Source organism: Colletes gigas, unplaced genomic scaffold, assembly GCF_013123115.1.
Source record: "Colletes gigas isolate AHSC1104 unplaced genomic scaffold, ASM1312311v1 Colletes_gigas_Sc00048, whole genome shotgun sequence".
In the NCBI taxonomy this organism is placed as follows: Eukaryota; Metazoa; Arthropoda; class Insecta; order Hymenoptera; family Colletidae; genus Colletes; species Colletes gigas.
This window is the reverse complement of record NW_025106677.1, coordinates 1-24,018: the sequence shown is the minus strand read 5'-3', so window position 1 is coordinate 24,018 and position 24,018 is coordinate 1. Positions and strand designations below refer to the sequence as shown.

Genomic DNA, 24,018 nt, shown 5'->3' with positions numbered 1-24,018 from the left:
CGGACTTGCAAATTCGCTCTTACTCGGTCGAATAATTCCCTCTTTTAACCATTCATTTATCTGTTTATCTAATATCGCTTTTTCCTTTGGAGCTAATCGTCGTGGTCTGTAGTTAACAGGCTTATCATCTTTTAATACAATTTTTGTCGTTACCTTCGTATCTGCCGTTTTCGCTGGCAGATATTCGCTAATTAGCTTGAGTATTTTTTGTCCTTGTATGCGCCCCTAACATTCACTTCACCTTTTTCGATATACATGATTTCCCGCAATTCTGCAAATGCTTTATCAACACTACCCGTAGCTGCCTCCTCTTCTACGTTGATGGTCGTTTCTTCGTTTTCCGGCCTTTCACTGCTCGCCGGTACATCCTTTGCCGTCGTTATTATCTTCTGGATCTTGATTATTTCATCTTTGTGTATTTGAATATTTACGTTTGTGGCGCTGCGTCGCTGCGGTTAGGAACTCGTGAGGTTCGTAGGAGGACAGAAAAGGAAAGGAGGGGGCGCGTTTCATTCGGGCCTGCTAGTGGACTCATCAGTAAGGCTTTCTAGCAGGCCCTGCCTTAGACGACTGGGATATTGGGAAGTTTTTTTTTTATCTCGTTCTCCTGTTTCCTCTGCAGTACCTTGGGCTGGCGCCCCATAACCTGCACTTAAAATGTTTGTTAGTGTCTGTAATGTTTATGAGGATGTGTTATTGTGATTTTCCTTGGGTTAGGGCTCGAGGGAAAAGTTTCATTGTGTATTGGAACTGGCATTCACCCTTTCTCTGTGAAAATCTCATCGGGCGAGTTTTGATATGCCCGTCTGGATTTTCATAAGACAGGTTGAATCTTATTTAACGTAAGGTGTTCGCATTCCCATAAGTGGACAAAAATCTAAGGCTGTCGTCTGTGCCTCCACCTACGGCTCCCAGGGTATAGAGCCCCTGGTTCGTCCGGACCTCCTTTCTTTTTCCTAACCATACCCAAAACCGCCGGTCGAGTACTGCCCCTCGACCGAATCCAGGATCTCGCGCTCGCGCTCGTAACAATTGCATCGCTGAATTCGAACGATTTCGAAACAAATTAATCATCGTTACGGATCTACATATTTTGCATTATTCCCAGAATTAAATTTTAAACGTAATCAACTAGATCAAAGTATCAGGCATGAGATTCTCGATAAAATCTCAATTTTATCACGCGCCATGTTTTGTAATGATGCCACCATATTCTGTATACGAACGTGTTAATATAGTCTGCAATTACGGTAAACACTCGGATTGTCGCATTGATAATTATACGGGTCAATAATTATCTGAAATAATTACAAAATTAAACGTAAATATCACTGGGAAATATGGCTTCCCTTGTGTAAGAACGACAAATCACTTCCTTTTATTAAATAATATATACTTTGGAAATTTTTGAATAATAAAAAAAGGATACATTGAAAGTTGTATGTAGATATACCTTTGTTTCATAATTAATTTACTCCCCTTATATTTTCTGGACTTCCTGATTTCGAATTATAATTAATGTTTAATGACAAACACATTAACGAAATAGTAATTAAAATAGTTCTATATTTTTTAAATAACACATGTTCTTTTAATTTACAATTTAGGAAATACGATGTAACAAAAACTATACGTAAAATAGCTAATGCATACATGCATACCTACGTTATATTCAAGTAACGAACGTACAGATTAGTGGCGACATCTATTAGAATTGTAGCAAACAGATTACATAAGCAGCGATACACAGATATTCCAAATAACATGTATACGCATAATTGGAAAAATAAAATTAAGTTTAAATAATTTATTATTTTGAACACAAGACTAAAATGCTGTTGTGTCTAATCGTTAATATGCCAAAGGACAAAACGACCAAGCAAAAGTTATGAAACGTACAAATGTCCATAGAAGTAATAGGGAGACTAACATTATTAGTGAGTAATGTGCAATAAATAACCTGAAATACAGAAAAATCACATTCTATAACACTGAATGATATTAAGTTCATTATTAATAATACTTTAAAAGGAAACGTACTTTACTAACTTCTTCAATGCTTCATCTACAGTTTCAAATGGATCATTTAACATGTACAAACGAATACCTCTCATATGATAATATGCGTAGTCACGCCAGGTGTAACATGCTACATTAAATTTGAAGGTTTGTTGGTCAACAGAATTCAATTTTTTCCAAAGCTTCACAACATTTTCATTCCTAAAATGCCATTCACGCATTCCGAAAAAATGTATCACGTTGCTAAATTTATGTATTTTTTTATATACATTCAACAATCTAAAAAGTATATTACATAAAAGTATATTAATCATTATTATTAATTTGTACTATAATTGATACATTTGTTTAATTGTAATTTGTTATACAGGATGTCCCACGGGTAATTATTTAGGAAAGGTGAGGGTCCCACCGATTTCGATGATTTTTGAATATGTTGTAGACATAATTTTGAACAACTTTTTCCTATACATGTAACCACCGCTCGGCCTTAGTTTCCGAGATTTTTCTTCAAAAAGATTGCTACTACTTCAATTAAATCTGTCTATATGTACATGTCTGTGACTGTGTATGCGTCAGTCCACGGTCGTCGATTGTTTTCTCTTCTTTGTATTAATCGGAATGACAACCGACGACAAATAATGTATAATGTATCAAGCTAAATCTAGTTCTGCATTGGTATCTTTATTGAACGCATTGTTGTCAAAGGTTCGTATACTCCAAAGTATAGAGCTCGTCAAACACATTATGTAGACTATTTAGCTGAATTCTTCTTCCGTCGACAATATGATTTTAATGATCGAATAATGAAATTTTTCGAAATAATGGCTGAAATCTTTCCCACTTTTGGAAATATCAATAAAGAAAATTGGAATAGAAAATGAATGCGTGACCGACCGCCTTATGTCGGCCAGTATAAGAAAATCTAACCCAGACCTAATTCATTATATTAGTTACTAGGTAAAATAGTTAGGTTTGAGTTAGGTCTGGGTTAGATTTTTTTATACCGGCCGCCGTTAGCCGGCCGGCTACTCAAATCGAGTTTTCAAGCACACTCGTTATACGCATCCATTGCCGGCCGCCTCGATGAATCTATAGAAACAATAAAGAATCGGCGATTCAACGCTTACACACACGCTGCCACAGGCACGTACGTATAGATAGAATTCATTGTAGTAGCAGCGATCTTTTTGAAGAAAAATCTCGGAAATCTAAGGCCGAGCGGCGGTTATATGTATAGGAAAAAGTTGTTCAAAATGTTGATTTCTACAACATATTCAAAAATCATCGAAATCGGTGAGACCCCACCTTTTCTAAATAATTACCCTTCATTTTTTTAAATGGCACTTTGTATTTTTGATTAACAGTATTGTAGCCCGTATCAAAACGAAATCAACGACCTAATACATCATGACCTTCGGATGACCTTGAAGGCAAAGAAATGAGAATTTCAGCAAGAAATGACATTCTACTTGAAGGAGTGGTAATAAATTGTGTTTATTATTAAGACTTCAAATTACATTCAATTCAGGAATCTTGACTAATTTAACAAAAGCAATTTTGTGAGAAACTCACATGTAATGTACGAATGTCCATGTTCTTGTAGGCACAATTCTGCTCCACATAGTAAGTTTGCATTGGTTGCTCTCATGATACTGTCGTAGCAAAGTTCTTTGCATGCTGTACAGATTCGCTGATTTAAATGTTCTTTATTTTCTATTAGAACAGCATAAACTATCGACTATAAATGATCCATAAGAAAAAATCAATTGGTCTCAAATTAGGTGATCGTGGTGGCCAAGTAACAGGGCCATAAGTGCCTAATCAGTAATATTCTCGAAACGTTAACTTTAGGTAATTACGAACGATTTGCGCATTATGAGGTGGACAACCGTCTTGCTGAAAATAAATATGCTACTGAATATCTTCTGGAAGCCCTTGCATCAATCTTTGAATTGTCGACAGTTCGTAACAGCAACCAATTCAAACTTACTACGTAGAGCGGAATTGTGTCTACAAGAACATGAAATTCAATTCGAACATTTGATGTGACTTTCTCACGAAATCGTTTGTGTTAATTTATTCAAGATTCCTGAATTGAATGTAATTTCGAGTCTTAATAATAAACACAATTTATTACCACTCCTTCAAGTAGAATGTCATTTCTTGCTGAAATTTTCATTTCTTTGCCATCAAGGTCATCCGAAGGTCATAATGTATTAGGTCGTTGATTTCGTTTTGATACGGGCTACAATACTGTTAAGTCAAAAATATAAAGTGCCATTTAAAAAAATGAATATGACCCCGTCAATAATAAAAGAAAATTCGAACGTTTTTTTTATTGCAATGTATAGTCAATCGAAAACAGATTAGCTTTTGTCTAAAATATTTTTTATCAGATTAGTGCAAGTACACCCTGTATATGCATTATACTTCATATATTAAATACATACTGAGGTTTTCGACCCATGAGGTATGCCAACATATCAGCAATAGCTGCTGGTACTATGTGGAAGAAAAGACTATGCAGTTGATACACAACGAAAAATCGTGTCGTTATGAACATGTAATGCCAACAAATTTTTAAGGTAGGTATTGCAAAAACATATTTTTCATTCGATTTCAGAAATCCTTTCCAAGAAATTGGATTCTGACATGATGATACAGAATTATATATAGGTATTCTTTCCTCGTCAGACATATTGGACTCATTTGATTTTATCGAAGATTTTCTACAGAGTAAAAGAATTACCATTAGTATGTAGCGACCGGTCGTGCGCACATGGGAAAGTTTTTCTCTCGTGCAAACGGCCCACGTAATTTACGACTCTCGTTCGTCGAAGCTGTTTTTGAGGAAGATATTTTCCAGACTCGCGTATCGAAGGCGTTTAGTAAATTCTTTTCCTAAGTCCCTCAACAGCAAATAGAGACCGTCGTAAATTAGGGATTTCCAGAGGACACTCGACGCGTACCCATCGGAGTTTCGCCAAGTGGGCCCAGCGCGGGTGGTCCGAAGGAAATCTTGCAGTGAGGGCGCAACGTCGTCCCCCTCAATCACCACGCCGTTTCGAAAACAAGCACGCCGTGGGCGTAAGAAATAGGCGGTGATTTGGGAAAAATAAACGGCCCTGATTGGAAAGGCCCAACGCGTGGGGTTAACCAATCAGGGTTGTTTAACAATTTTGCCAGTGCAACCGAGGGGTCGACATGGAGACGAGCTAAGAAGAACACACTTGGTTTTGCGCGCTCTATCCGAGAACATCGGAAAAATAAAGAAAGATTTGTCACCCCACAAGAAGTGTAGTTCCTACAACAACCTATCCCAACAAGTATTATGCTTCAGATATATTTACTTTAACTTGAACCACTTTTTATTTGTCCTCATCTATAGTTTATATTCGTAATAAAATAGTGTCGTCATCTTCTTATTCTTTTCTATTTACAGCAGAACAATATTAGTTCATGCATTTATTATAGATAACCGAAAGTAATTAAACAAATTAGATTTTCAGTCCCAGTTTTAAAGTGATAATGAAATTAAAGATTTACCTATTGGCAATATCCCAAGCAGCGCAGATGACATTAGAGACTACACAATCTGCTGGTATAATATCTGCTATATTTTCTGCTACACAATGTAGTGTATGCATCAAACCTACACTAGTTCCCATAACTACACCCGTTGCTCCATACAGATTATTTGTCCAACCTGAAAGTGGCTCTTCGCTTGTTGATATCATGATAGAAGGTCGAACAATACATACTGGGAGATTATCGCTGTACTTTAATACAATACTTTCTCCAAGTGCTTTAGAAAATACATATGTATTGGGCCATTTATCAAGTATACTACAATAATGGAAAATTTATAATTAATCATTGTTATCTCCGCTGTAACTTTCTTATTTGCAGAATTAATTTTTATACTATTTTGAATTAATACTTACACTGGAGTAATTTTCTCCAGTTTATCATCATCCAGAACATCCAACAATGTTAATATCTTATCACCATCAGTGGGAACTTTGTAATGTATTTCATCGATAGATTTATGCATACAATGTGTGAATGCAGTTGACACGTGTACAAACGCCTGCAAAATGATTTATAAATTCAGTTTATGTAATTCAAATTCTTAGTAATATTATTTCAACTGTTAATAGTTATTTATATTTTTTATTTAATATTTAAACGTGTGAAACGTACCTTTAAATTTGGCAATTCTTTTGCAAATAATAACATATATTTTGTACTTTTCACGTTGGTATTCATCGCTATTTGTATTCATTAGAATCTTTTTACTTTCCGGTGATAAACCAAAATCTTGTTGTGTCGCATCACCTTCTAACATTATTACTTTATTGAGAAAGTTTGGCTGTTCACGTCTCAATCTACTGAATTCCTGATTACAATGACATATCAATTATTACTGTTCAACTATGTATATACATATATCATTACATCTGTATTACATACAATTCCTTTAAAATGTAGCGGCCATTGTATAGCCACTACGTCCTTGCCAGAGTATGAATGGGAATGGAATGTAAGGATAGTTTTAAGCTTTCTATTTTTCCATTTTCCCAGGGTCTCGTGCGAGCCTGGTCGTCCTGTTAAACACTTGGCGACCAGAGCCGTGCGAGGCGTCTGTTTTCCCTCAAGGTTTCGCCTGGGCCTCGGACCACCCTGATCCGGGCCCGGCGAGCCTCTTGACTTTTATGACTCTCTTTCGCTAAACTTTTCCTACACTGAGTATTTTCCAGTTTCGTTTTTCCGTCTTTCTGTTCTGTCTCTTTTTCTCTACCTTTGCTATTAGGGTAAGAAATTGTATATATTCAGGGGACGTGAGAAGAAAGAGCCCCAGTCTATTTTAGACCTCAGTCTGGCTAAGACGTCGCGCGTTTGCGAAGCCAGTTATAGTGTCAATTTTACCTACGTGTGGCTACACCCCCGACACCCGCGGAAATAAACTCTTTAATAATTGTTGGGGTAGATTGAGGTTTGTCACTTGAACCTCCAGCCCCCTCAAAAATTTTCTTTAAATCGTTCTTGTGAATTTTTTCCCTTTTTCGGCCTTACTATCATGTATACTGTCGCAACATCTGGACAGGATCTGTAAATATGCATAAAATGAAATAAAATGATACTGTAGAACGATGAAATTAAGAATGGAAAGTCTCAATGCTAAAAATACTACAAAAATTTCATTAATTATTCACATGTTATTCTTGAAATCAATTGATTTGTCATGTCATAATTAATGGATCCATTTCGTTTATGCTTGAACTATTCTTAAATTTACGATTTTGATATAGGACAAGTGTTAACTCCGTAATTGTTCTAGGAGTTAGATTTTGTAGTAAATCAATTTATTTGATTTACAATCACAGTAAATTCTTAAAATTAATAACAAGAAATATTTATTGCTTTGATCACCTGGGTGATCTAGCAAAGTCCGAGTTCTAAACAGGCGTCCAAATGCCTTGACTAAGATGTTCTGAACAGGCGTCCAAATGCCTTCACTGAGATGTTCTAAACAGGCGTCCAAATGCCTTCAGAGACTAAGATTGGTCTGAATTGGCGTCCAAATGCCGTCCTCGAGGAAGACTTCATATCTCCCTCTTAGTGCCTCTTTGGAGGCGTCAATGTTCGGATTGGGCCTTGTCCTGTCCAATCCGGAATTTGTTTAGTTTTTGGATTGTGCAACGCCCACAGCCTGGTTTGTTTCATCTTGCAAATCAAGGTCTGCAGGACGTTGCACAATCCCTGGGTTAATTTATTACCCTACTTCTGGTCCTATTGACTGTCCTAAGTCCTGATGGCTAGCACGTGAGGGTCTGCGATACATCAATTGCCGTTGAGGGTGGTCTAACCGGGGACCGTTTCCAGAGAGATCTGAAACTGGCATCCGGCCAGACCTAGTCCTTTAGAAATTGCATGCTGTACGTGAAAAATTGTGACTTCCTCAAAAACGGCACTGTTCATTGTCGAGTGCAGCGGAAACCCTTCACGTGGCGGCAACAACAAGAGATAAAAGTTTTCTCACTGAGGGGGTTGGGGAGACAAATAACAAACCCCTCAATCTACCCCACAATTATTAATGTTTATTCGCGAGTGTGGAGTGCAGCTACACGTAGGTTAAAGTTACGACGATACTACGTCTTTACCAGAATGGCCATAACGCGTCTCTAACAGGATTCGGCTAGAACGCGTCTAAAACGGACCTGAGCCTCTTTGCAAAAATTTCCCTTCAATATACATATACATTACCTTAACCTATTTGTGAAGGGCGAGAAAAATAGACAGGACAGAAAGTCGGAAAAACGAAACTGGAAAATACTTAGCGTAGTGAAAGAGAGTAATAAAACTCAAGAGGCTCAGGCGAAACCTTAAGGAAAACGGGTGCCTCGCACGGCTCTGGTCGCCAAGTGTTTAACAGGACGACCAGGGTTACACGAGACCCTGGGAAAATGGAAAAATAGAAAGCTTAAAACTATCCTTACATTCCATTCCCATTCATACCCTGGCAAGGGCGTAGTGGCTATACAATGGCCGTTACACATACATTAAAAAAAAAGTATATTTTGAGTTCTTTTTCCTCCCAAAATATGTGGTTAGAGTAATTATACATTAATTCAATTGAATTACAAGTGTGGCATCGAATCGCGCGCCAGCCGCGAAAAGACGCGCGACTAGGTGTGCATGAGTGTGTGTATGTCTGGGCGAATCGAAAAGTGCGAAAGATGGAATGTTTGTAAACGATCGTATGATTGGTGAGGATGAGGGCAGAGAGCACGGCAGAGCGAGTGTGAGAGAGATAATGGATGAGAGGAACGGTGAGCGATTGGAAGAAGTGTGCCAGAGTTTGAACGACAGCGAAAGCAAACGGTATCGAGTAGAGAATCTGTTAATAAAGAGATTAAATTAAAAACGCCCGTGGTCTTTTAAACTCTCGGTCCCCGGGATTCCGACAATTTATCAGAAGTGGGATTCGCCTGCGTGAATTTTGGTGGTATTCGGTGGTATTTGGTGGTTTTTAGAAGTATTTTGCTGGGTAGACACGTGGAGAGACATGGAAATCGACGCCATTATTACTTCGGTTGTTGAGTTTAGAAGTTTTGTTTTGTACGAATACCCGTGTACATCTTCTCTGGCCGCGATGGCTAACGAAGGGCAAGGCAGAGAAGAGCGGTATTTTCGCGATTTGGCAATGGTATTGCCGGTATTTGACCCTGTTGTGGGTGAGTTCACAATCGACGAGTGGATTGAGAAGATGGAAGAATATGGGGACCTCTACCAGTGGGACGAGATCGCCGTTCGTCACTATGCTCTGATGAAGTTAACGGGTGTAGCGAGAAAGTGGAGGGACAGCCTGCCTCGCATGGACCGATCTTGGTTGCAATGGAAGGAACTATTGAGGGAGAACTTCCCAGTCGATGAGAGCATGGTGAGTGCTAGGCTGCTAGCCGAAACCTATAAGAAAAAACCTAATCAAAATATCGTTGAGTATTTTTATGAGAAACTGTCGAGATGTAATAAATCAAAAATGGGAGACCGCGAAGCAATAGAATGGATCGTTAACGGCCTCGATAGCATTCGGCTCAGAGATTATCTAGGACCGTTGGCTCGATATAAAAACCAAGCGAATTGTTGACGGATTTACGAATCGGGGGGAGTTACACAAAGGAAACTCTGGCAATGCCTAATGAACGATCCGATAGCAATGGCGTGGCGAATCGACGTTCACCTCTAAGGTGTCACGAGTGTAAACAAATAGGGCACACGGCGCGGTTTTGCCATAAACCGAAGCACGTGCCGACCTGTTTCAAATGCGGAGCCAGCGGACATATTTCGCGTACATGTACGGCAAACGGGACGTCTGGGTCGACGGGAAGTACAACCGAAGCAACACAAACACATTCGCGGAACCGACCAGTATTGTATATTAACGGAGATACACACCAGAAATATTTCAAAGACGCAACTATTAACGGACGGCAAGTTAAATGTTATGTTGATCTAGGAAGCAGCGTGACGGCCTTGCGAAAAGATGTCGCTGACGAACTTGGACTTAGCTATTATGAGACAAAGTTGAATTGTTTTGTGGGTTATGGCGAAGGGCGTGTGCAGCCATTGGGTGTTCTGACGGCTGATATCAGCATCGATGGTGTGACGGTGAGGACGGAGGTGCACATTGTTCCGAGAGGGAGCCAGGCTGTACCCCTTTTGGTTGGTCATCCGTACACGGAGAACCCAGGTGTGATCGTGATCAGCAGAGCAGGGGAGCTACGAATAACGGACAGAGAGGATAACCCGTTGCAGATCGAGCCGCAATATGCGAAGAAGACCGTGCTTCGTGCTGATCAAATGTGTGTTATTCCAGATAATTACTTGGGACACGTTACAGTTGTGGAAGGCGCCCCAAACCAAAAGCTGTTCATCGAAGGAGGTCTACGTGAACGAGGCCCAACCGTCCCGAGGTGCGTCGTTGCTACGGACGAAGAGGGCAAAACGGTTCTACCTATCCTAAACATAACAGGGAAGAAGGTGGCGATCAGCTCTGGAGACACCATCTCACGTGCAGAGACCTGTGAAGAGGAGACGCCGCGACGCGATGTCAACGAGGAAGCGGTAACGTCGGAGGAAGTCGACACCGACCTCACGGGCAAGGAAGCGAAGAAACTGCTAACCGTATTAAATGAGAACCGCGACCTAGTAGCACGAACGTTGCGGCAGGTAGGCAAAACGAATCGAACAACTATGCGTATCGAGCTTGTTTCAGATAAACCTGTAATTTATCGTCCATATCGACTATCGTATCACGAAAGAGTGCAGCTAAAGGACATGGTTAATGAGTTAAAGGCAGCCGATATTGTCGAAGACAGCACGTCGCCGTTTGCTAGCCCGGTGCTGCTGGTCCGGAAGAAGAGCGGAGAGATACGCATGTGTATCGATTATCGTGGCGTCAATAAAGCTATTGTAAAAGATAGGTATCCATTACCCCGAATCGACGATCAGTTGGACAGGTTGAAGGGGCAGCAGCATTACACAAGTTTAGATCTTTTCAGTGGGTACTACCAAGTCGAAGTAGAAAAAGATTCGAGAGACAAAACAGCCTTCATAACACCGGACGGGCACTATCAGTTTATACGGATGCCCTTTGGCTTGTGCAATGCTCCCGCAATCTTTCAGCGTCTTATGAACACGGTGTTAGGTGCGATGCGCTATGATATCGCGATGGCGTATCTAGACGATATTATTATTCCGAGCATGACGGTAGATGAAGGATTAACTCGGTTGGTCGAGGTATTTGGTGTATTCAGGGATGCTGGTCTTACTATAAATTTAAAGAAATGCCATTTCTTGAAGTCGCGAATAGAGTATTTAGGTTTCGAAGTGTCGATAGTAGGCATACAGCCGAGTGAGCGAAAATTGGCAAGCGTCAGTACGTTTCTACAACCGACAAACAACCGCGGTGTAAAAAGTTTTTTAGGTCTAGCGAGTTATTTTCGGCGCTTTGTTAAGAATTTCGCGGTGATAGCAAAACCCCTAAGTGATTTGTTACGCAAAGATGCGAAGTTTTCTTGGGGTGCAGAACAGGTTAAGGCTTTTGACGAGATAAAGAAAATATTGGTAACGAAACCTGTCCTCGCGATATACGATCATCGTGCAGAAACGGAAGTCCACACCGACGCGTGTACGTCAGGGTTGGGCGCGGTATTGCTTCAAAAATAAAACGGAGGTAAATGGCATGTCGTAAGCTATTATACAGGGTGTCCCGTAAATAGTGTAAGAAACGGAAATGGGGGGTAGGTGAGACAATTCTAAGCTACAATTTCCTTTGCAAAAATGTCGGATGGGGCTTCGTTTTTGAATTATTAACGAAAAACACTGACCAATCACGGCGTTCGCCTTCCGCGCGCTCAGGGCCGTCCGACCTCGGAGAGCCACCGCGCCGGGTAGGTAGCAAGATGCGCGTTGAAAATACATCGAGGAACGAGTACAAATAATTAAAAATACTACCACTGCAACTGTTACCTAATTCGTGAATTACTACGTAATTAGTACGTAAATTACTAAATGGAATTTACTTTTTATTAATTATTTGTATTCGCTGTTCCCAAGGAAGAAGGAATAAAATCTCGGAATTTTTAGAAAATTAACCCTTCGCACCCGAGTGACGCTTCTCGCCAGAGTGTTTTAAAATTAAAATAAGAATTATTATCAGAAAATTAAAATAAATACGGTAAGAACCATTTGTAACCGTTTGTTATTAAAAACTGTACTGAAAAAGCAGACTGAATTTCTGCGTACCGAAACATTCCTCGAATGCAAAGGGTTAATAGAGAAATAATTGAAATTCGACTTACCCATTCATTTGCAAGTTGACCTACTGCGCTGACAATAGGGCCCGGCCAATGCACCGCTGTCGATCACGGCAAGGTCGAAGACCCGAACGAAAATCAGCTGATGGGCCAGCCCGGTCACTGTACCTGCTTCTCACCCCGAAAACACTTTACAGCACGGTCACTAACAATTTTCACTTTCACTTTTCACTTTCGCATACCGATGCGTTCCGTTGCACCCTTCTTCGATTGTTGCTTCTTCCTGGGTTGATAACGGTGCCTGGATGTTGCTCTCTCCTGAATTGTTACTCCTTCCTGAATTGTTGTTGCTCCCTGAATTGTTGTTCCTTCCTGGATTGTTGCTTCTTCGAACCTTGCTCCCTTCAGGATTGTTGTTCCTTTTCGCTGGGATAATGGGCACGATACGTGCGGGCGGCTTTCTTCGCGTTCCCCTTGGACTCCGCGAAAACGAAGAACGTACGATAATACTCTGCGTTTACGCGTTCCATCGCGTGCGTCCGCTTCTGTTCAGAAACGCGTAGGTTCTGTGAAAAATTTTGACTGACAAATTGCATTTCCCTCCCCGAAAAAGTTCCAGGTAAGGCAACCTATTGTCGCGCGATTCGGAATTACCTGCGATCGGCGAACGTGCAGACCATGCTTTTGCCGTGTATCGCACAAAGCCAAACGTCTCTTCGGCTAGTTGACCCTGGCGGAGTTATTTTTTTATTACTGCAAAACTGCCGCAAATGTTTGCTGCTAACCGTGCGTTCGACTCTTCTATTCGAATTTTTATGATTCACCGTGAATATTTTTTCATGGAAAATTTGTTGTAAAAATGAAAGAAGAATATACCATGAAAAATTCCATGCTTTTAAATTTTAAGAGTATAAAATAAAAAGGTATTGTTTATAAAAAATAATCCACAAAGAAGGAGGTAGTTACATAATAGATAATATGCGATAATAAAAAATATTGGAGCAACAAAAAACAAAAATATTTACCGAAAATATTAAAAAATATTTCTTCTTGGAATTTTTATTTTTATTTTTATTTTTTATTATCGCATATTATCTATTATGTAACTACCTCCTTATTTGTGGATTATTTTTTATAAACAATACCTTTTTATTTTATACTCTTAAAATTTAAAAGCATGGAATTTTTCATGGTATATTCTTCTTTCTTTTTTACAACAAATTTTCCATGAAAAAATATTCACGGTGAATCATAAAAATTCGAATAGAAGAGTCGAACGCACGGTTAGCAGCAAACATTTGCGGTAGTTTTGCAGTAATAAAAAAATAACTCCGCCAGGGTCAACTAGCCGAAGAGACGTTTGGCTTTGTGCGATACACGGCAAAAGCATGGTCTGCACGTTCGCCGATCGCAGGTAATTCCGAATCGCGCGACAATAGGTTGCCTTACCTGGAACTTTTTCGGGGAGGGAAATGCAATTTGTCAGTCAAAATTTTTCACAGAACCTACGCGTTTCTGAACAGAAGCGGACGCACGCGATGGAATGCGTAAACGCAGAGTATTATCGTACGTTCTTCGTTTTCGCGGAGTCCAAGGGGAACGCGAAGAAAGCCGCCCGCACGTATCGTGCCCATTATCCCAGCGAAAAGGAACAACAATCCTGAAGGGAGCAAGGTTCGAAGAAGCAACAATCCAGGAAGGAACAACAATTCAGGGAGCAACAACAATTCAGGAAGGAGTAACAATTCAGGAGGGAGCAACATCCAGGCACCGTTATCAACCCAGGAAGAAGCAACAATCGAAGAAGGGTGCAACGGAACGCATCGGTATGCGAAAGTGAAAAGTGAAAGTGAAAATTGTTAGTGACCGTGCTGTGAAGTGTTTTCGGGGTGAGAAGCAGGTACAGTGACGGGCTGGCCCATCAGCTGATTTTCGTTCGGGTCTTCGACCTTGCCGTGATCGACAGCGGTGCATTGGCCGGGCCCTATTGTCAGCGCAGTAGGTCAATTTGCAAATGAATGGGTAAGTCGAATTTCAATTATTTCTCTATTAACCCTTTGCATTCGAGGAATGTTTCGGTACGCAGAAATCCAGTCTGCTTTTTCAGTACAGTTTTTAATAACAAACGGTTACAAATGGTTCTTACCGTATTTATTTTAATTTTCTGATAATAATTCTTATTTTAATTTTAAAACACTCTGGCGAGAAGCGTCACTCGGGTGCGAAGGGTTAATTTTCTAAAAATTCCGAGATTTTATTCCTTCTTCCTTGGGAACAGCGAATACAAATAATTAATAAAAAGTAAATTCCATTTAGTAATTTACGTACTAATTACGTAGTAATTCACGAATTAGGTAACAGTTGCAGTGGTAGTATTTTTAATTATTTGTACTCGTTCCTCGATGTATTTTCAACGCGCACCTTGCTACCTACCCGGCGCGGTGGCTCTCCGAGGTCGGACGGCCCTGAGCGCGCGGAAGGCGAGCGCCGTGATTGGTCAGTGTTTTTCGTTAATAATTCAAAAACGAAGCCCCATCCGACATTTTTGCAAAGGAAATTGTTGCTTAGAATTGTCTCACCTACCCCCCATTTCCGTTTCTTACACTATTTACGGGACACCCTGTAGAAGGAGAAAAGCAAAGTCAAAAGATATATCATGGAATATGGGCCGCGGATCGATTGAAATACATTTGCAGCGCGAAAGACTATAAGAATCGTGCAACAACACGCACTCGAGACAAATGTACTACCAGCATCGACGACTAATTAGTGCGTAAGTGTAAGCGTAATACGTAGAACATAGGATAAGCATAGAGTATAAGTTACATGTAGGATATAAGATGCATATGGAGTGTACATGAAATGCAAGACATATGATACCATGTAAAATGTAGAGTAGATGTAAACGAAGTATAACAATGATTGGAAATTGTATGTAGCGCGCCGACGAGGACGACGAATATGCAGGAATGACCGAATTGTGGCATCGAATCGCGCGCCAGAAGCGAAAAGACGCGTGACTAGGTGTGCATGAGTGTGTGTATGTCTGGGCGAATCGAAAAGTGCGAAAGATGGAATGATGGTAAACGATCGAATGATTGTTGAGGATGAGGGCAGAGAGCACGGCAGAGCGAGTGTGAGAGAGATAATGGATGAGAGGAACGGTGAGCGATTGGAAGAAGTGTGCCAGAGTTTGAACGACAGTTGACACAAGAAAACTTGAACATTACATGACACAAAGTACGGAAATGGTTAAATAAACTAAAAGTTCGATTACTAAGAAAATGTTAAACCATTTTCCAAGTCGTTTCAATCTTATTTCATTACAATATGCTATTTTATTTAGACACATTATGAGTAATACTACAAAAATATAAACACGGAAAAAAAATTTTCATTTTCTTTAGGATATTAATTTTTAGACATTCGTGTATGATATTAAGTGGTTTGGAAATTCTTAATAAACATCGAATATATCAAAATCAGTAGAACTATTCATATACAATTCGATAAAAAAAAATTACTAAATAATAAAGAAATCATGTGTATGTTATCGGAAGATTACCTTAATATTTTTTCGATAAGTAATTTACCCAGGAAACCTGTCCCTCCTGTTACCAAAATGTTGGTGTTAGCAAAGAATTTGGCAATTTCACTTTGTTGTTTCTTTAAGTCTGATGATTCGGACATATCCAACATATCACATAAATACGCATCACTTCCTTTAGATGTCATCTCGATGATATACCTATTGTATACGTAATAAACGTATTACAGTATAATAATTACTTAATATAAATCTGATGGACACATAATCATTTAAACACGCGCTCTTCTTCACGCGTTTAGTGAAAAACATTCAATTAGAACATTTATAAAAAATGTGCTACTTTTTTTTTAATACCATATGAAAAAATTTGCGGAATAAAAACAAAATATATAAAGCATTTTTTCGTTATTATTTTAATAAACTATTATATTAAGGAATAATATCGTTCATGAATTTTTTCAGAAACATAATCAGTTATTATTTTAACTGCATTCTGTTTATTATATCATAAATACTTGAATTTTTGTAAATACAATAAATATTTCCTACCGGTTCCGAACTAACAGCGACTGCGATGCTTCCGATGTGAATTCAACGACGGTTAAGTTTCAACTGCGAATTGTTCTAACCCCGTTTCAATACTTTTAAGACAATATTCATTGCGTCATACACATGTAGATGTTACCATCTCCATATGAAAATTAGTGGATCATTTCCTATTGAACTGCAACCTGTTGGACTATGACAATGAGTAAAATAGCACAATGTATCTTGAATATTCAACTATTGAAAAACAGCATAAAAGCAAAAGCATTTGAAATGTTAAAAAGCACTCAAGATATTATTCAAATTATGAATGTGTAGGAAAATATGTTTAAACTGATGAAGGGGATACGGCGATGTAGGAGAATATAATAGTCATTTTGGAGAACTGGTTTACCAAATAAAATGTAACTTCTGCGCGGTCTATAAGCGTTTGTTATTCGTAAAGACCTTGTCAATGGCCCGGAACGTTACACATAACTGACTACCGATCGCTCACCGAAATTGGGGAGCCGTTACCAATGTCCTCTCAGTGCGGTGAGAGAGGGGCCCTGTATACATCAGAGCGACACATCAAAATAAAGATTTAAAACCAACGGTTTAACGCTTACAAATGCATATTTTTTCATTGAATAAACACGCAACTTCCATTTATTAAATGAATTCTACTATTTTAATTTTTTTAAAATAATATAAACCGAATTAAGTTAAACATATGTAGCATACAGGAAAGAAAAAGGAAACAAAAGAAAGAATGAGTTTTATAGGAAAGAACAATAAGTTTTTAATATAATATTATGCGGTCGCTCGATTTGCAGATCTCTCGGCACGGGCCTCGTACTTACATTAATTGAACTGTTAATCGCGCGCACTGGGACCGCGCCGCTCTTCGCGGCACACGCACACACATACACACACACACACACACACACACACACACACACACACACACACACACACACACATGCCCCTTCCACTCATACCCTGCCTGCTTACAACATATGTTTCAAAGTCATTATAGTTCCTACCTACTCACAGCAACTGACAATAATTAAGTTGTATAATACATAATTATTATTATTAGAAATAAAACTTGTATAGGCTCCCACTATGTTCGTGGAGCCGTTTTATTTAGTAAATAGAAGGGTCAATACTATTTACAATACTTGAATTTATTTACAAATATGTACATGTGTTAACAGTTTAATTTTCAATGTTCTTGGTTCGATTCTAATTTGAAACGGTTTTTATGGTGTTCTAACTCGTAAAGTGTTATGTCCCGCGATTTTATACCTATTTCAAAATAGGTGGAGATTCGGCCTTGGCAATCAAACCCTTGCCCATCCATCGTGGGCCAGTCCCCAGACATTCGAAATCCCACCCACTGAGGGCGGTACAGGAGTGGGGTGTCCGTGATCCTAAGAGGTAGGTATGGTCCCAAAGTACGGTGCTTAACGGCTTAATAGTACGGCAATTTGCTTTGTACCATAAAGTACTTGCCAACTTGCTAATTAAGTAATTTAAACTAATATAAACTAAATGAGGGGTCCGCTAATAAGTGTAATTCCCAACAATATTACTATCTTGAAACTTCAATATGTAATAAATCAATCAGTTATACATTATTTGCTTGACAGTTACGCCTATAAACGATTGTTGGCCCAACACGATTATTTTTCATTTAAGAAACTTTTTTCTATGATTATTAACGAATTTTGAATTTTATCTGGTTTCTTTCTGCAATCTGAACTTCCTCTGTATTGTGTTACATATCATTCATGTATGGGGCTGAAACGTTTGGTGACTTGGGCGTTGGCCCGAGCATCCAGCGTACAAACCTTTGAACGGGGTTGACTCATGCCGTATGCGAGCACCCGGTCCAATTTCCACCACCTTATATGGTAATGCTCCGCCTTAGTACAGAGCATTTTCAACTATATAAGGGCCGCGGTTTCTCACTCGGGGAGCTTGATTAGAGTCGACCATGGGACTCCGTGAGCAACGGATCACCTCTGTGTGGAAAGCGACTGAGCAGCGAAAAGCGTAAGCGATAGTGAATTAACATCAACGAAAGAGCCAGCCCAAGTGAAGTGCTTGAACCATTCTGGACTGAGGTCTTAAAAGGCTAGACTAGGAAGTCTCCTCCAGAATAAAGCTGGCCACAGGCCCAAATAAAACGAAGCACCTCCATCGTCAGGCAGCGCGATGGGAAGGTGAACCATATGCGCCATTAACAATCAGGAGGAGAGCAACCTCGCTCTCAGATCCAAGAAGGATAAATCCAACCACCACTGTCGACACCCCAAACACGAGTATGGGCACAACAAGGGCATCAACTTCAACGCACCCCAACATCACCACGGACGGATTCATCCAACCCCGAGCAAGGAGGGCATCTAAGGAAACAGCCGCCGACGATGCCGGAGCATTAAGTTTGCATTGGTTGCTCTTACGATACTGTCGTAGCGCAGTTCTTCGCATGCTGTACAGATTCGCAGCTTTAAATATTCCTTATTTTCTATTAGAACAGCATAAACTATCAAATTAGGTGATCGTGGTGGCCAAGCAATAGGGCCATAAGTGCCTAATCAATAATGTTCTCCAAACGTTAAGTTTAGATAATTACCAACGATTTGCGCATTATGTGGTGGACAACCGTCTTGCTGGAAATAAATATGCTACTGAATATCTTCTGGAAGCCCTAGCATCAATCTTTGAATTGTCGACAGTTCGTAACAGCAACCAATTCAAACTTACTACGTAGAGCGGAATTGTGTCTACAAAAACATGGACTTCAATTCGAACATTTGATGCGACTTTCTCACGAAATCGTTTGTGTTAATTTAGTCAAGATTCCTGAATTGAATGTAATTTCGTGTCTTAATAATAAACACAAGTTATTTTCACTTCCTCAAGCAGATTGTCATTTGTTGCTGAAATTTTAATTTCTTTGCCTTCAAGGTCATCCGAAGGTCATGGTGTACTAGGTCGTTGATTTCGTCTTGATAAGGGCTACAATACTGTTAAGTCAAAAATATAAAGTGCCATTTAAAAAAATGAAGATGGCCCCGACAATAATAAAAAAAAAATTCAAACGTTTTTTTTATTGCAATGTATAGCCAATCGAAAACAGATTAGCTTTTGTCAAAAATATTTTTTATCAGATTAGCGCAAGTACACCCTGTATATGCATTATACTTCATATATTAAATACATACTGAGGTTTTCGACCCATGAGGTATGCCAACATATCAGCAATAGCTGCTGGTACTATGTGGAAGAAAAAACTATACAGTTGATACACAACGAAATATCGTGTCGTTATGAACATGTAATGCCAACAAATTTTTACGCTAGGTATTGCAAAAACATATTTTTCATTCGATTTCAGAAATCCTTTCCAAGAAATTGGATTTTGAGATGATGATACAGAATTATAAATAGGTATTCTTTCCTCGTCAGACATATTGGACTCATTTGATTTTATCGAAGATTTTCTACAGAGTAAAAGAATTATCATTAGTATTATGCTTCAGATATATTTACTTTAACTTGAACCACTTTTTATTTGTCCTCATCTATAGTTTATATTCGTAATAAAGTAGTGTCGTCATCTTTTTATTCTTTTCTATTTACAGCAGAACAATATTAGTTCATGCTTTTATTATATATAACCGAAAGTAATTAAACAAATTAAATTTTCAGTCCCACTTTTAAAATGATTGTTGAATTAATAGGGGTGCACTTTCGCCGAAAGTGCACCCGCTATTAATTCAACAATCATTTTAAAAGTGGGACTGAAAATTTAATTTGTTTAATTACTTTCGGTTATATATAATAAAAGCATGAACTAATATTGTTCTGCTGTAAATAGAAAAGAATAAAAAGATGACGACACTACTTTATTACGAATATAAACTATAGATGAGGACAAATAAAAAGTGGTTCAAGTTAAAGTAAATATATCTGAAGCATAATACTAATGATAATTCTTTTACTCTGTAGAAAATCTTCGATAAAATCAAATGAGTCCAATATGTCTGACGAGGAAAGAATACCTATTTATAATTCTGTATCATCATCTCAAAATCCAATTTCTTGGAAAGGATTTCTGAAATCGAATGAAAAATATGTTTTTGCAATACCTAGCGTAAAAATTTGTTGGCATTACATGTTCATAACGACACGATATTTCGTTGTGTATCAACTGTATAGTTTTTTCTTCCACATAGTACCAGCAGCTATTGCTGATATGTTGGCATACCTCATGGGTCGAAAACCTCAGTATGTATTTAATATATGAAGTATAATGCATATACAGGGTGTACTTGCGCTAATCTGATAAAAAATATTTTAGACAAAAGCTAATCTGTTTTCGATTGGCTATACATTGCAATAAAAAAAACGTTTGAATTTTTTTTTTATTATTGTCGGGGCCATCTTCATTTTTTTAAATGGCACTTTATATTTTTGACTTAACAGTATTGTAGCCCTTATCAAGACGAAATCAACGACCTAGTACACCATGACCTTCGGATGACCTTGAAGGCAAAGAAATTAAAATTTCAGCAACAAATGACAATCTGCTTGAGGGAGTGAAAATAACTTGTGTTTATTATTAAGACACGAAATTACATTCAATTCAGGAATCTTGACTAAATTAACACAAACGATTTCGTGAGAAAGTCGCATCAAATGTTCGAATTGAAGTCCATGTTTTTGTAGACACAATTCCGCTCTACGTAGTAAGTTTGAATTGGTTGCTGTTACGAACTGTCGACAATTCAAAGATTGATGCAAGGGCTTCCAGAAGATATTCAGTAGCATATTTATTTCCATCAAGACGGTTGTCCACCACATAATGCGCAAATCGTTGGTAATTACCTAAACTTAACGTTTGGAGAACATTATTGATTAGGCACTTATGGCCCTATTGCTTGGCCTCCACGATCACCTAATTTGATAGTTTATGCTGTTCTAATAGAAAATAAGGAATATTTCAAGCTGCGAATCTGTACAGCATGCGAAGAACTGCGCTACGACAGTATCGTAAGAGCAACCAATGCAAACTTAATGCTCCGGCATCGTCGGCGGCTGTTTCCTTAGATGCCCTCCTTGCTCGGGGTTGGATGAATCCGTCCGTGGTGATGTTGGGGTGCGTTGAAGTTGATGCCCTTGTTGTGCCCATACTCGTGTTTGGGGTGTCGACAGTGGTGGTTGGATTTATCCTTCTTGGATCTGAGAGCGAGGTTGCTCTCCTCCTGATTGTTAATGGCGCATATGGTTCACCTTCCCATCGCGCTGCCTGACGATGGAGGTGCTTCGTTTTATTTGGGCCTGTGGCCAGCTTTATTCTGGAGGAGACTTCCTAGTCTAGCCTTTTAAGACCTCAGTCCAGAATGGTTCAAGCACTTCACTTGGGCTGGCTCTTTCGTTGATGTTAATTCACTATCGCTTACGCTTTTCGCTGCTCAGTCGCTTTCCACACAGAGGTGATCCGTTGCTCACGGAGTCCCATGGTCGACTCTAATCAAGCTCCCCGAGTGAGAAACCGCGGCCCTTATATAGTTGAAAATGCTCTGTACTAAGGCGGAGCATTACCATATAAGGTGGTGGAAATTGGACCGGGTGCTCGCATACGGCATGAGTCAACCCCGTTCAAAGGTTTGTACGCTGGATGCTCGGGCCAACGCCCAAGTCACCAAACGTTTCAGCCCCATACATGAATGATATGTAACACAATACAGAGGAAGTTCAGATTGCAGAAAGAAACCAGATAAAATTCAAAATTCGTTAATAATCATAGAAAAAAGTTTCTTAAATGAAAAATAATCGTGTTGGGCCAACAATCGTTTATAGGCGTAACTGTCAAGCAAATAATGTATAACTGATTGATTTATTACATATTGAAGTTTCAAGATAGTAATATTGTTGGGAATTACACTTATTAGCGGACCCCTCATTTAGTTTATATTAGTTTAAATTACTTAATTAGCAAGTTGGCAAGTACTTTATGGTACAAAGCAAATTGCCGTACTATTAAGCCGTTAAGCACCGTACTTTGGGACCATACCTACCCCTTAGGATCACAGACACCCCACTCCTGTACCGCCCTCAGTGGGTGGGATTTCGAATGTCTGGGGACTGGCCCACGATGGATGGGCAAGGGTTTGATTGCCAAGGCCGAATCTCCACCTATTTTGAAATAGGTATAAAATCGCGGGACATAACACTTTACGAGTTAGAACACCATAAAAACCGTTACAAATTAGAATCGAACCAAGAACATTGAAAATTAAACTGTTAACACATGTACATATTTGTAAATAAATTCAAGTATTGTAAATAGTATTGACCCTTCTATTTACTAAATAAAACGGCTCCACGAACATAGTGGGAGCCTATACAAGTTTTATTTCTAATAATAATAATTATGTATTATACAACTTAATTATTGTCAGTTGCTGTGAGTAGGTAGGAACTATAATGACTTTGAAACATATGTTGTAAGCAGGCAGGTTATGAGTGGAAGGGGCATGTGTGTGTGTGTGTGTGTGTGTATGTGTGTGCGTGTGCCGCGAATAGCGGCGCGGTCCCAGTGCGCGCGACTAACAGTTCAATTAATGTAAGTAGGAGGCCCGTGCCGAGAGATCTGCAAATCGAGCGACCGCATAATATTATATTAAAAACTTATTGTTCTTTCCTATAAAACTCATTCTTTCTTTTGTTTCCTTTTTCTTTCCTGTATGCTACATATGTTTAACTTAATTCGGTTTATATTATTTTAAAAAAATTAAAATAGTAGAATTCATTTAATAAATGGAAGTTGCGTTTATTCAATGAAAAAATATGCATTTGTAAGCGTTAAACCGTTGGTTTTAAATCTTTATTTTGATGTGTCGCTCTGATGTATACAGGGCCCCTCTCTCACCGCACTGAGAGGACATTGGTAACGGCTCCCCAATTTCGGTGAGCGATCGGTAGTCAGTTATGTGTAACGTTCCGGGCCATTGACAAGGTCTTTACGAATAACAAACGCTTATAGACCGCGCAGAAGTTACATTTTATTTGGTAAACCAGTTCTCCAAAATTACTATTATATTCTCCTACATCGCCGTATCCCCTTCATCAGTTTAAACATATTTTCGTACACATTCATAATTTGAATAATATCTTGAGTGCTTTTTAACATTTCAAATGCTTTTGCTTTTATGCTGTTTTTCAATAGTTGAATATTCAAGATACATTGTGCTATTTTACTCATTGTCATAGTCCAACAGGTTGCAGTTCAATAGGAAATGATCCACTAATTTTCATATGGAGATGGTAACATCTACATGTGTATGACGCAATGAATATTGTCTTAAAAGTATTGAAACGGGGTTAGAACAATTCGCAGTTGAAACTAACCGTCGTTGAATTCACATCGGAAGCATCGCAGTCGCTGTTAGTTCGGAACCGGTAGGAATATTTATTGTATTTACAAAAATTCAAGTATTTATGATATAATAAACAGAATGCAGTTAAAATAATAACTGATTATGTTTCTGAAAAAATCATGAACGATATTATTCCTTAATA

The 24,018-nt window shown here is 38.9% G+C and overlaps 1 pseudogene; it reads right to left on the bottom strand.

The window, feature by feature from the left end:
• Positions 1–1,851: 1,851 nt before the first annotated feature.
• Positions 1,852–16,528, bottom strand: LOC122403316 (annotated as a pseudogene).
• Between the last annotated feature and the right edge of the window lie 7,490 nt (positions 16,529–24,018).